Below are 15180 nucleotides of genomic sequence, written 5' to 3'. Positions count from 1 at the left end.
CCACTGGGGGTCTTGGAATGTATTTACTGCAGGTAAGGGGGGACTATTGCAGTTCTCTATATGTGGTATTCTAGATATTAATCCTTTACCAGCTATACACATTACAAATATCTGTTCCCTTCTATTTTCAATTCATATCACATTTCACCTCAGAAAAGTCATGTATAGGATTCAAAGGTTTTCATTTCTCTAAAACTGCTGATATCAGTAGTTACAAATATAGAGATTTCCAAATAAATAATTCAGTAGTGTGGTTTAGCAGAAATATATTCATGAATATCCTTGCTCAAGCTTGCAGAAAGTACTTGAAGAGTTTATTTAAATAAACTAAACTAAATTAAAAGCAAAAAAGGCAGCACTGTGATGAGAAAGTCTTGCCTGCCAAGACTCCAAATACGCTGAACATTCATCTTCCGCAGTTTACTACGTTCACAGTAACAACACGTCAAACTGCTTCCTTTGCTCGTAAGACACTCCTTCTATTTCAAGTGTACCTATCATCCAGCCAGCAGAGACAAATGTCACCTAGTTTACCACTGAATTTCACATGTGGCCTCGGAGTAAAACTTTGAGAGTAATTCTTTTCTTCAATACAATTGTCTTGGAGTCACATTTTTGGTCAACTCATCTTTGGCTTTTGAGGAACTGCACTATACACCCTATCAAAAATTTAGTGTTTTTTCGGACAGTGAAACCACTATGTGTAATACTAAAGATGGATACATGTCATCATACATTTGTCCAAATCCATCGGATGTCCAACACCAAGCACGAGCCCTAATGTTAGCTACAGAGTTAGCGTGATGATGATGCTCCTGTGTAAGTTCATCAGCTCTAACAAATGCCCCATTCCGGACTGGGAGTTTGATAGTGGAGGAGATGGCCTAATTTTGCTGGGAACCTAAAACAACTCTAAAAATAAAGTCTATTAAAATTTTAAAGTAATTTTTTAAAAGTTCTTAAATGCACTGAGAAGTGAGCTTTGTAAAACTCCCTCAGAAGTGATATTGAACAATGTGTGTGGGGAGGTGGACGGGGGGAGCAAGCAGGCCCTCAGATAAACATGAAAGTCCCAGCGAGTTTCTTAAACCACGGCAGCAGGGAAACAACCACAGAAAAGGGTGGCAAGAGGAACAAGTGCTTACTGAGTGCGGAAGTACAAGGGCCCTATGGGACAAGAACCGTTGTTACCCTCCTTTTACAGATGAAGTAAGGAGACTCAGAGTGTAAGAGTGTTCAAGGTTACATGGCCACCTGAGGGCGGAGTGGCAGCGGGCAGGAGCCAGGCTGGTGAGTGATCACCGACAATACACCCAGGGGGACTTTCACAGAGCTGTGTGCGGGTGGGTAATGAATGCAATAGCACAATTTAAAGTTCAGGATTCCACTTGTGTCCATAAATGTGAGACCTTCGTGCTTCTTGCATTTTTCAGCGGTCAGCATTTTTCTGATATCAAGCCATAAAAGGTAGTAATGCAAACATTCACATCTCCTTGAAGCATAGCATTTACCACCTTAGGCTATCACTATGATCTGCTTATCTGTACGTCTCACCTCACCAGACTGGGAGTTCCTAGGGGAAGGGGTCACATGTTTGTTGAGAGTCCTTACTACCCTAGAGCCGCCAGTGTCTGTGGTGTTTAGCTCATTTCCAGCAAGAGAGCTGCTGCCATGTGAAAACCTGTTAGTTCCCTACATGCACTCAGAGAAGTGTGCAAGCTTGGGATCCACAGGAGATTTAAACCTCTTTGTTAAGAACTGATAATTCACAGTTGATAGAGAAATTTAAAGACAATATAATGAACAGAAAGAAAAATTAGCTAATCTCTATCCATCTATTTAAACCTGTAGGCACTTTGTTTTGCTAAAAGGAGGGAAGCATTAGGTGGTGCAGCTAGAAGCTAAAAGCATAACCTTATCAAAGTGCAGCATTGATCAGAGGTACTGAAAGCTTTTAACATCTCCGCTAGCATTTCTCATGATCTCTGAAATCAAAGAGACCAATTTAGCTGCTCTTTAGAAGGGTCAGCCTGTAGTACCCAGTGTCTCCGTGGAGTTTATTTCCATTTCAAGAAACAGAGCTACTGCCACTTGAAAACCTGTTAGTGTTTGAACAGTACACTCAAAATTCACAGAAGAAACCATTTCGGTTGATATGCTTATGAAATATAGTCATGGGCTCTATGACAGAGACTGCTAATTGTTCCCAAATACCCATTCTTTCCCGATTTCCTTTTGGGAATACAATGCCTCTCTCCCACCCACCACAAGTGTTAGGAAGGCACATCCAGGTAAAGACTGAATTTTCTACAATCACTTTAGATAACTGTTACCAATCTATTTTAAAGTATTTGCCCACCTACAACCCCGCAGTTTCACTCTTGTATATAAACCCAAGTGAAATGAGTGTCTATTTTCTTTAAAAGACTTGCTCAGAAATGTTTATAGCAGCTTTATGCATAATAGCCCCAAACTGGGAACAATCCAAATGTCTTTCAACAGGAAAATGAATGCACAAATGGTATTATATTCATGCAATGGACTAATACATGAAGCAATGCAAAGCAAGACTACTGAAATATAAAGTAATATGAGTAACACTTATAAAATTTATGTTGAGCCAAAGAAGCCAGTCATGAAAGAACAGACTGTAGGGTAACATTTATATGATGTTAAAAAATAGGCTAAACTACTCCATGGGGATAGAATCCAAAATAGTAGTGATCTTGGAGTGCAGGGGGTGGGCTAGTATTGATCAGAATGGAGCATAAGGAAACCTGGATGTTAGAAAGGTCTTATCTTGATCTGGGTGGTGGTTACACAGATGTATATTTTATTAAAATTCATTGATCTGTACATTTTATTGTGTATAATTATACTTCAGATACATAGGTCCGGAGGAGGAGGGACCCCGGCCGATCCCAGGGAGTGCCAATCAATAAGTAAACCTGAAACCCTCTCTGTAGTATTTAAAACCAACACCGAACAATTTATACTTTTCAAGGCAACCAGTTCTGAAATGATCAAAGCTAAAAGAAGAGATTCATGCTTCCTCCCAGCTATGATTTGTTTCTTATTTATTTTTGGCAAATACCACTGGAAATTAGCTGGAAAAAAAGTAAAGTCATTTGAGGGTTAAAATGAGCAGTTCATCTGCCTGGGTATAATCAAATATCAACAATAAACTCAAATTTCTCTAATAATTTGTAAGGAGGATCTGTGCCCTCACTTGAGTGGCACAAACCTGGGAGTGAGAAATACTCAGGTTTAATTCTTGACTCTGCCTTTGTGCGAACCTGGGTACGTTCATTGACTCTGAGACTGTTTCCGCATCTTAAGAATGGCATAATAACACCACTCCCAGGGTTGCTAAGAATATTAGCAACACGTCTGATACCTTCAGTTCAAAAGGCAAGAACATAGGTGGCCGGCAAGTAGCACTGGCCAACCTCTCCCAGGTAAGCTGGGCACAGAATGAGGCTGTCTCTCTCCTTCTTCTTCCCTGTGCATTTATATACAAGCACTTCCTTGCATAGATTTTATGGCATTTTTAAAAATGGTGTGCATGGCTTCTGTCTGGCTGAGCGATGGAGTTGATACAGGAGAGTCTTGGAATCAACCTAACATCACACTAAACTTCAGACACCATAGCTGATGCTAACACAAGAGCTAAAAGCAGAGTTGGTTATGCTATTTGTTGGTGTGGCAGGAATGGATGAAATGTTGTTCTTTTATTTACAGCTCTATTATTTTAATTAAAAATCCAGCAAATATGGTGGGGTTCTGTTACACACTCAAGGGTCCCCAATTAGTCCCTTTAACACAACAGACTGTTCACAGAATGGCAGACAGGAGCTATGCACACATTCCTGCTTTGAACCCTCCTGCTGTCCAAGAACCTTCTTTCCTGCCAACAAAGTGACAGCAAGCAGGCAGCATAGTCAAACAGAAGCCCCCTTTTAAAGTACAATATTAGGTGGAACCATATGAAACATTGACAATTTCATATGGTTCATCCTAATAATTCCTTTTAAAAAAAATCCTCACCCAAGGATATGTTTCTATTGATTTTTAGAGAGAAAGCGACAGAGGGGGGAGAGAGAGAGAGAGACATTGATTGGTTGCCTCCTGTACATGCCCCAACCGGGGAATTGATTCCCCAACCTACGCATGTGCCCTGACTGGGAATCAAACCTGCAACCTTTTGACGCACAGGATGATGCTCCAACCAACTGAGTTACCTGGCCAGGGCCATCCTAATATTTTCATCAAATCAAAGAATGAGTTAAATCAGAGATGAAACTGACCAAAAAGGAGCTGGCAAGAATAACAGTATTTCCCCTAGTCCAACTTCTCCCAGGGGCACAAACTGCCTACATTACAATAAATGTAGGAAATATTCTAAATCGAGAAATTCCTTATCCCAGCCCTTCTACCTCAACACACAGTCTTTGCAAAGACTTCATGGGCTTCAGGGCCTGAGATAACGATCACCAGCCTTGCACCCCACATGCCCCAGCAAGGCTCCATATGCCCACCTCCTTGTGGTCCAACAGGTTTTCTGTTAATGAGAAATCTGGCTCTGTGCTCCCTGCTGGCTCCAAGCGCAGCTAGGGCAGATGGAGGAGCCCTGGGAGCTAGAAGGGGCAGAAGTTTGAAATCTCCCATTAGGCTGGCTGGATTTTTATACCCGCAACATTAAAAAAGTAGTAATAATAAGTAAATAAAAAGAAGACTCAGATTTCAGAAAATCATCTAATAACTGATTTTAAACCCCAAAGTGAAAATATATTTTCCCATTACTGACAACATAGGTTGCATATAAGAGCAGGCACTGATCTTTGTGTGCACACTCCCTCCCCTTTCCTCATCTTCACTCCTTACTCCCCTTCTGGAGGTAAAATAAACTGAAATTTCAAATTCATAAAGTGCAGTCCCTTTCTCTCCCCAAGCAAGTAAAATCCTATCGTAAAAGTTTGTTCCTAAAGTAGCCATACTGGAGCCCTGTGGTTTTCTATTTGATTTTCCTTATTAATCCAGAATTACCACTTCATGTGCAAGAGAATTAGGCTTTCCAGGGAAGAGGCTGACACAGGAATGCGGGCTGGATTCCACTCTGCAGGAAATGTGGTCAAGTTTTAATGCTGCTGAAACCCACATGCTGTGCTTATGGCAAAGCTGCAGATTATTTTCACACCACTAAATTTGGAGCGTAACCCTAGGGTCTTGACACCCCTCAACTTTCATATTCGGTCAAAGGATTGGAACAGTATTGTTCAGAGTCTACTCTTCTCATGCCCAATCCTTAAATTTATGGCAAATAGCAGGTCTCTGGACCTCTGAACTATGTAGCTTCCCCCAAACTCTTGGTTAGAACAAAATCTAAGAGTCAATGGATACAAGACAAAAAAGAGCTCTCAGAGATGACCTTGTTTTACATCTAAAAATCTGAGGACCAGAGATGGGAGCAATTTGTAGAAGGTTATATAGCAACTCTTAGTGTCAACTCAGCAACTCCAACCTAGGTCCTCCAATTTTCCCCAGGCTGCTCAGATCTGCATCAAGGTAGAAAAAGGAATGTCTCTACCTGTGGGGCATGATTGCGAACAGAGCAAAAGGAAAATGTGAAGGTAACTAAACATTTAGAGAGCCTTGCTATTTACCTGACAATGAAGCAAACAGGGAAAAGAGAGCTACCATCTATAGAACAGTGATAGGGTAACAGACCACTGGTAACCATAATGATACCTAATTTTATTAAGCACATCCTATCTGCCTAGAAGTATATCAAGCAACTTAATGCATTATCTCATTTAAACCTTACAGCTACCCAGTGAGATAACAATTAGTAGCTACCATTTATTGAGCACCTTTTGCACATAAACAGTATCTGTTTTATTTTTATTTATTTATTTTTTAAAATATATTTTTATTGATTTCACAGAGAGGAAAGGAGAGGGGGAGAGAGAGAAACATCAATGATGAGAGGCTCATTGATTGGCTGCAGCCCACAACTCGGGCATGTGGCCTGACCGGGAATCGAACCCCGATCGCCTGGATCATAGGTCAATGCTCAACCGCTGAGCCACGCCCGGCCGGGCAACAGTATCTGTTTTAAACAGACTCTGATTTTGTTTATACAACACTATGATGTGGTTTCCTCATTATAAAGATGAGGAAAATGAGACTTAGAGAGTAAAATAACACGACCAAGTTCATATTACTGGTAAATGGAGGAATCATATTAAAACTGAAGCCATCTGATCAAAGAATTTAAGCTTTGAAATGCTTCACTGTTCTGGCTCTCAACTGCAGGTTGCTTAAAAAGTAACATGGAACCACCCAGCCCGATTGGCTCAGTTGATGGAGTGTCCTGTGCATCGATGGGTTGAGGGTTCGGGGAACATACATCAACGTTTCTCTCTCTCTCCCTCCCTCTCTCTAAGCATGTCCTTTGGTGAGGATTAAAAAAAAAAGGTAACACAAAAGCATGCTGTATTTACTCTCCTGGCTTTAAAAATTCTCCTCAAAGATAAACCAGATCCAAAATAAATGTTATTTTACAGAGACTATTTTAATTGTCTAATCTATTTATATTGCAAGCTGTAGTGAATCACAGTTTTGGCATTATATCTAGAACCGTTGTTGGCTGTGGTCATTAAAGAATTCTGTTTTAACATTAGGAAAACAATTTCATAGCCCTTTTTGACTGTAAAAGAAACTAGATTTAATGTTATATCTACCTATCATCTGTCTATGTCTCTATATCTATCTATCTATCTATCTATCTATCTATCTATCTATCTATCTATCATCATCATCTATCTATCATCATCTATCTATCTATCATCTATCTATCTATCTATCTATCTATCTATCTATCTATCTATCTATCTATCTATCTATCTATCTATCATCTGCCTATCTATCATCTGCCTATCTATCTATCATCTATCTATCTATCTATCTATCTATCATCTATCTATCTATCTATCTATATCTATCTATCATCATCATCATCATCTATCTATCATCTATCTATCATCATCATCATCATCATCATCATCATCTATCTATCATCTATCATCATCATCTATCATCTATCTAATCTATCTATCTATCTATCTATCATCTATCTATCTATCTATCTATCTATCTATCTATCTATCTATCTATCTATCTATCTATCATCTATCATATGTCATCTATCATCTCTCTATCATCTATCTATATCATCTATCTATGGGGGTGGAGAATATGATGGAAAGAGGTGCTACCTTTCTGCTGCTTCCAGGATTCTGTAGGAGACCACGCCATTGAATAATTTCAGCACTATAATTTTAAAAATCAGTAGCCCTGGTAACCAAGCCTATGATTGAAGCGTGTTATATAAAAAAAGAAACATTGTGTGGTGGCTGGTCCTAGAAAAACTGACAAGCTTTGTTCTATCCTTTTGAAACTCAAGGTATTATTTACATACACTCAGCTCTAACACTGAATCCTCTCATTAAAAAAGATTTTTTTTACACTTATCTGTATGCAAAAAATAGAAATATTTGAATAAGACCACGTATTTTCTTCTTTTGCTAAATTACTGATTTGGAAAAGAAAATCGTAGAAATTCACTGAATGGTACTGAATGGTTTGCACTGAAGTTTAACTACGTCTCCTTGGGTGATGCTCACTTGACTGTCGTTTCCTTTGTTCTCCTAGCAGTGAGGTGCTGTGACACTGTGCTGAAGACAGCAACACGGCACAATGAAGCGCTTGTTTCCCAGTGGCAGTGGCAGCTGTCAGGTGATTTAATAGCTATTCAAAGGCCATTTTTTTCCTGCTTTCCAGGTCTCAAGGAGTCAATCTACTTTTATCTTCTTTGGGGATGGGGAGGGGCAGTGGTTCAAATGGGAAGGAAGTATGTCTTGGGAGGAGGCACAGGTACAAAGATGATAGATGCATTGCCTTTGAATTCTTTTTCTTTTTTGTTAATCCCCACCTGAAGATGTTTTTTCCATTGGTTTTTAGAGAGAGCGGAAGGGAAGGAAGAAAGGGGAGAGAGAGAGAGAGAGAGAAACATTGATGTGAGAGAGACACATCAATTGCTTGCCTCCCCATGCACCCAGACTGGGACCAGGGGATTGAACTTGCAACCCAGGTATGTGCTCTTGACTGAGAATCAAACCTGTGACCCTTTTGGTGCAAGGACCGACAGTGTAACCACTGAGCAACACTAGCCAGGGCTGCCTTTGTATTCTTGACCTTAGCCACAAAGTGTGCACATTAGACATAAACCACAGGAGAAGGTTTAATTTTCCATTTGAATCCTCACAGTGAACATAGAATTATGGCAATTTATTATTAACCCATCCGTCTGTCCGCCTGTCTCCTCCCAACCTCCAAGGGCAGGACAGGACAGGGCTACTTTCTATACATACACAGGCACTAGAGCAGAGCAATGAAGATTCAGACCTGGGCTTGAATATTGGTTCTACCATGTAGGAGCTGTGTGATTTAGGACAAGTTTCTCAATGCTTGAAACTTAGTTTTCTCACTGTAAAAGGGGTGACAATATAACCCATGCCCAGAACCTGATAAACTGCAGGCATATTACTTAGGTATGAGAATATTTAAGCTTAGAGGAGGTGAGTGACTTGTGCAAGATCTCAAATCTAGTAAGTGATGGAGCCAAGACTGCACCCTGGAAACATACAAGCTGCCCAAAGCAGCACATTTCTCCTTTTATGAGCTCACAGTCTAGGGAGGAAAATAGTCACCTAAATTTGGAGTTTCCTACAATGAGAGGAGGGGGAAGTGGTGTGGGCCAGGAAAGCTCCTAGATGACTTGGTCCCTGAACTGGATCTTGACAGGCCTTTGAAAACCTTTTAGACAGAAATGGAAAGGAGACTGCATCCAAATTGAAGAAAGGGCCAGTGCAAAGACAGGGAGAGATAAAAGAGCAGGTTACTCCCTAAGGCTGCAGTCCAGAGTTTTCAGGGGAAGCCACAGAGGGGGGTGCAGAGGTGGGCAGACTGGATCAAGACAACCTCCTTTACTGTGTAGGTGATCAGGAGCCATGGGCAGTTGAAATAAATGGATGAACTCAACAGTTAACATGGCTGGACATGAATCACACTTGAATCTTTTCCATTTCACTTGGAAACAGAACATCTCTCCCAGCAGGCAGGCTCATCCAATGTTTCCATGCCAACAGATTGCTAAGATCTGGGATAGGCTGAGCCCTAAGGTGGGGAGTGGTGCAGATAAAAAGGAGAGCAAGCGAAAGGCCAGGATCAAGCTGTGGGGGTGGGTGCAGTGCATTACAGAGTGGGGAGAGGGAGTAGCAAGGACCAGGAATGGGGACTGGGTAAATCTAGTTGTACCTGAATTCATTGCAAGCCTTGTCGTTACCCCCCAGACACACACACACACACACACACACACACACACACACACACACACACACACACACACGGCATTCAAATCAGGTTTTTTTGGAGCTTGCCTGTACTCAGAACATTTTCAAAGGGCTCTCCTGCAACTTAAGAGCTTCTAATCAATTCATTTCTTGTTCACCAGATATCAAAATGTGAATGTTAGAACTCTTTGATTCTTAAGCAATCTTTCCACTCTTTTCAACCTGCTTTCCAAAGTTACTTAGTGTTGAACTAGGAAATTCAAGTTTTTGCAAACTTGGCAAATTATAGCATCAGGTTTAGGGCTGTTTGAAATGTTGAGTCTGAATGTGATCAAAATTGAAAGCTGTCCCAGGAACTGTCCTTTCCCATATGCTGCAGGCTTGTCTTAGATTTCCATGCAAGAAATCTGAGACATTTTGAGCTCAGGTGGCTGAGGAAGAAAATAAAGTTTAAAATAGAAAAGAAAGAGAAGATAAAATAATGGTTCATAATGTTCACACTGAAATCATTAGAGGAGCTTTAAAAACTATCAATACCCGAGACACATTCTTAGAGATCTTGACTCACTAGGTTTGGCTGGGGCCTGGACATTAGGGTTTTTAAGAGCACTTATGATATTGTGATTTATAATAAGAAATTTGTGTTTGGTCTTTGTCTCATTCCTGGCACAGAGCTCCTAAAACCCTTGCAATTTCCTGTGTGATAAGAGCCATAGAGGTGGCTTTTATTATTCATAACAAGCCCCTCTCAATCACACCTCAGTTTCTGTTACTGAAAGCCCTCAGGATGCAGGCTGCTTGCCAAGGCAACCATGTGAGCGTTCAGCTCCTGACCTCTGAAGAAGGGGGAGGGGCTGGAGGTTGAACTAATCACTAAAGGCCAATAAGTTAATCAGTCATACTTAGATAATAAAGTCTAAATTCTAAATGACTGGAGTTTGGGGAGCTTCTGGGTTGCTGAGAACATGGAGATGCTGAGAGGGTGGCATGCCCAGAGAGGACATGGAAGCCCTGTGCCTCTTCCCCATTCCTTGCCCCATGCATTTTATCCATCTGTTGTTGTTTTTTTCTGAGTTTTATCCTTTATATAATAAACCAGTAATCTACCAAGTAAACTGTCTTCTTGAGTTCTGTAAACCCCACTAGGAAATTATTAAATCCCAGAAGGGGATTATAGGAATTTATGGTTTATAGCCAGTGAGAAACAAGTGACAACCTTGACTTGGGATTGGCCTCTGAAGTGGGACTGAGCCCTTAATCTGTGGGATATGACACTATCTTCATGTAGATAGTGTCAGAATTGAGTTAAATTGTAGGACACCCAGCTGGTGTCAGAGATTTGGTCAGTGTGGGGGAAAAACCACACATCTGGTGTCAGAAGTATAGTATTTAGTGAAAAGTGTAAAGGATAACAAAAGTTCCATCCTTATAGCTTCCCAGGTGATTCTAAAGTGCAGCCAAGGTTGAAAGACACTGAGGTCAAGTGAGAAGAGCCAACGACTAAAACAATCCTATGTTAGAGACTCTTTGTGGCTCTTCCCAGGAGAGAAGCCAGTGTGGACTGGTTACAGTGGCAAGGAGCCTGGGGACATGACATGCCCTAGCAGGGGCTCCCATCCTTGAGAAATCCCTCTTAATTAAGACAAGCCAATCTAAACTCAGTGAAGGATGGCGAGGTGGACATCAGATTTGGACATACTTTTCTCGCTGGTATCCCCACTGGGTTGAGAATATCCTAAAGCAAGGCCTGAGTGTTTTTGGCTTTGTATTTTTTGAACCTATCTAAGTATCTGGGACATGGGCTAATTCAATAGTTGTTTATAAAATGAATAAATGGAAAAGTATGAGGAACAAGTGAACAAAATGGATGCTAGACCTAATTTTTACCAGACTTCTTTCATAGCACATTCAAGAAGTCACGGACATGGGCAACAGCAGCTTTCATGAGAAAGCAAAACAAAACAATTAAAAAACGAACACCAGAAGCCCTCCATAGTTTCAACTGAATTGAACAAATATTTATGAAGCTTTTCTACTTAGACTCTGCTTTAGGTTCTAAGAGCCACAGACCGAGCCTTCCAGCAAAAGATTAAGTTCTAGAAACATCTACTGTTGGTCCTATATTGATCTGTGATTAGTCCACCACTTTAAGAAGGCCTTACTTTAACTATTTCATTTGTATAATATGGCCTTGGGGCTCACCTGGCTTCAAAAGTGCGGCAACTAGTATTTCAGATGGGGCTGGAGCAGATCATTTAGCGCTTTTGTGTTTTCAGCAGTGTTAGAAATAAATTCCAAAGACTACTATTCCCCAAGTTTGCCTTCTCCCTGGTGTTAGCAGAGGTAGCTAGTTAGTGTTAGTAAAGGAAGGGAGCAAAGGGAATCAGACTTTAAGCCTAATAAACTAGGGAGCCGGGTAAGACAATAGGCCTGCTTCATGGGGAGTTGCAACATTCATAGGCTCCCCAGGGGTCTGCTGCATCCACAGCCCTCAGGACCTAAGGGTCATTAGTGGGGATTACCTGGAGAGACATAAAACAATAAAGGGGGAAATTCCTCTGTTGAGTGCATGTGCAGGAGCCAAGATGGCAACCATAGGAGGAGGTATCTAACCTGGGAAAAAGACTGGGCTGGTTAGAAGGAGGGCCCAGCACAAGCCCATGAAGGACTGGGGAAGAGACTGGTCATTCTGAAAGCACGAGATAACATAATCACTTAAGAAAGGCAAGCACTTCCTACCCTTACACGTATTTGTTTGCCTGTTGGCTGGCACAGTCTCTCTCTGGAGTGGCCATGTGGGCCTGGCAGCCACTCGGGCCCCAAGTGCAGGCCCCAAGTGTACGCTTGGGTACTGGGTACAGCAATGCAGAGCTGGCTGGAGTGCAGCCAGGGACAGAGAACTGGACTGAGCTTTGGCATGGACTGAACCAATGGCACAGAATTTCTGGACCCTGGTCCTTTTTCTGGGCTTGATAAAGACAAGGCTGGACTTCTTCCACAGCAGGACAGATGGAGATGAGACACAGGGAACCTGGGGGCAGTCTTTCACTTTTATTCCAATAAATCTTACCACTACATCTCATCCTCCCATACGTGGGCCCCCGAAATGCGTTTTTTGTGACTTTATGGAAGGACCCCATTTCAACCTGCAACACCAGTAGCACCTCAAATTCTTGCTTAAATCCTGATTTCTAGGGGATATTCATTCAAGGCAAACATTGTTACATAGGGTCTGTAAATCTTCAGAATACCTTATCCTGCAAAGTCCTGATTGCAGCATTTTTACAGGCAACAGTTAGGCGAAGGGGGAAAAAATAAAATAAGACGTAAGTAATGTGGTTTATTTTGTAGCAGACACTTTTCAAGGAAATTAACACTCTTGTTGGATCTAATACTTGTAACAATCCTTTAAAATGGATATTATTATTCCTATAATACATTAAAGAATGTAATCCTAAAGGTCCACCATAGGTTAATTTTGCCTATTTTTGAATGTTATACAAATGGAATCATACTGTTTTAGAGAGAATAATGGGCCCCCAAAGATGTCATTGCCCTAATCCCTGAAATATGTGAATATGTTACTTACATGGCAAAAGGGACTTTTTAGATGTGGTTAAGGTTAAAGACCTTGAAGTGGGGAGATTAACCTGCATTATCTGGGTGAACCCAATCTAATCACTAAATTTTTAAAAGTACAGAACCTTTCCTGGGCAGATGAGAGAGATGCAAATGAGAAAAAGTGAACTTGCAGTTCTTGGCTTTTAATCTGAGCCATGGGAAGTGGCAGCCTCTAGAAAATGGGAATGACACTCGGCTGACAGCCAGCAAGAAAGCAGAGACTTGGTCCTACAACGGTAAGGAATTGAATTTTGCCAACAACTCAAATAAGCAATACTTGAATTGCACCTTGAACCTCCAGAGAGGAGTGCAGCTTACTGATACATTGATTTTAGTCTGGTGAGACCCTTAATGGACTTCTAACCTACAGAACTGTAATATAATAAATTTGCGTGTTTTTTAAGCCACTAAATGTATGGTATTTTGTTACAACAGCATAGAAAACTAGTACACGTATTTTGTTTTGTGTGTACCTGGCTTCTTTCACTCAACATTATATTTGCAAGATTCCTACCTGCTGTTGCAGCTGTTCCTTTTTATTGATGTAAAATATTCTCTTATGTGAATATACTACCATTTACTTACCTATTCTGTTGTTGATAGACATTGGGTTATTTCCAGGTTTAGGCTATTATAAACAATGCTGCTATGAACATTCTTGTATTTATTTTGTTGTGCATATGTATTTTTATTGTGTATATATTTAAACAAATCATAGGGTTAAGATGTTCAACAATAGTAGATGCTGACAAACAGTCTTCCAATGTGGCCATACCAAGTTACCTCCCATGGGCAATGTATGACAGTCTCCACATGCTTGCCACCACTTGCAATAAATAGTCTTTTCAATTTTAGCCATTCTGGTGGGTGGAGAGTGGCATTGGGATTTAAATTTGCACTTTCCTGATGACCAATGAAATGCACATAATTTCTTATGTGAACTGACCATTTAGATATCCTCTTTCATAAAATACCTGTTCTTAGTAATCAATACTAAGAAAAACTAAAGCCCATCTCCTTTCCACTATTCCATCCTTGCTATAGGTTAGTCAGAAGGCCTTGCAATCCTCCCGTCTTGTACACAGTGGCCCATAGCAGGACACCTCATGCCTCCTTCCTGAGAATGCTTATCTGATAAAAGGTGTGACCCTATGGTGGAAAATGAGCCATCGTAACTCCATGGCAAGGATCCACTCACTGACCATCTTTAAGGTCCTTTATTATTGAGGGAGATGCACTATACAAAAATGACTATATTTTCTAAATGACTATATTTTCAAAACTCACAGGACTTTCTATAACAATTACAAGTACTGATAGGAGTGAGGGAGCATACAGGAAATCAGGCACATAAAAAAATGCGGTATTTCCAGAAAACCTGGACCTTAAGGTCGATAGCAGGGATTTGGCATCAGACGGAACTGAGGTATATTTGGTCTCCTTTGCTGTGTTATTTTGGGCAATGATAGAAGTTGTCTAACTTTGGTTTCATTAACTGTAAAATGGGGATAATAATGACACTCCCTTGTAAATATGATGAGATTTAAATTCCCATCACCATCTACTTGTCCTCAGCGTACCTGAATCCATTATATAATCAAGGACTCATTTAGTGTGTTGTGGAGGTGGGAGTAGTATGGGGGCATCCATTTATGAGGGAAGGGGCAGGAACAGGGAATTTTAGGAACAGAGGGAAGTGTCATCATCTTATAAAGAGCCAACAATGGAGTTCACCCAACGTGGGGAACTCTCCACTAACCTGGCCACACAGCAGCCAGAAGCACGGAGACCCCTCCCTGACACTAATGCAGAGCCCTTCTTGCCAGGAAGAGAGGGGTGAATCCATTCAGAAGAAGCCACGTGAACTGGTTTAAGAGCTCTGTCTGGAAATTAAGAACTACATAGTTACTTTAAATGAGAATTTATATTTTTACGATGGAGGTCACTAGAAACTGCCAAATATCCTTTTTATTGAAAAGTCCCATTCAGTTTACCTCCCATTTTCTCACTATTTTACCCATGGAATCAGATTTTTAAAAAGTGTGGGAGCCTGCATTTGACAGGCCAAATCTGCATTTTTAAGAAAATTAAGGGGAACAAATGCTCATGGTGCAAGCAGTCTGGTCTGAAGCAATAGAACATATAC

General features: G+C 40.8%; 1 protein-coding gene across 28 annotated transcripts in view; it reads right to left on the bottom strand.

The window, feature by feature from the left end:
• DLG2 (discs large MAGUK scaffold protein 2) overlaps window positions 1-15180 on the bottom strand; it is a 1618243-nt gene that overhangs the window by 115147 nt on the left and 1487916 nt on the right. The window lies entirely within an intron of this gene.

Source organism: Miniopterus schreibersii (assembly GCF_964146895.1).
Source record: "Miniopterus schreibersii genome assembly, chromosome: 12".
Taxonomy (NCBI): Eukaryota; Metazoa; Chordata; class Mammalia; order Chiroptera; family Miniopteridae; genus Miniopterus; species Miniopterus schreibersii.
Note: the sequence above shows the minus strand (reverse complement) of the source record. Positions and strands in the feature narration are given on the sequence as shown.